The sequence below is a fragment of the Neophocaena asiaeorientalis genome, unplaced genomic scaffold (assembly GCF_003031525.2).
Source record: "Neophocaena asiaeorientalis asiaeorientalis breed wild unplaced genomic scaffold, Neophocaena_asiaeorientalis_V1.1 scaffold476, whole genome shotgun sequence".
Classification (NCBI taxonomy): Eukaryota; Metazoa; Chordata; class Mammalia; order Artiodactyla; family Phocoenidae; genus Neophocaena; species Neophocaena asiaeorientalis.
Window position 1 is genome coordinate 6,797,864 of NW_020172178.1, and position 259 is coordinate 6,798,122.

A 259-nucleotide genomic window follows, 5' to 3' on the forward strand; every position below is an offset into this window, starting at 1 on the left:
CCGGCCGGGCACTGGGCAGAGACCCGCGAGGGCTCTTGGTTCCACAGAAAGCAACCGGAGCCCCTTCTCCATCCCTGCCCCCCCCTCATACATCCCCACCTTTCTTCCCCAACTCCCGCAGGTGCCAGCCTGGCTGGCAGGGTCCCCTGTGTGACCAGTGCGTGACCTTTCCCGGCTGTGTTAATGGACTCTGTGTGGAGCCTTGGCAGTGCATTTGCAAGGACGGCTGGGATGGACATCTCTGCGACCTAGGTTGGCA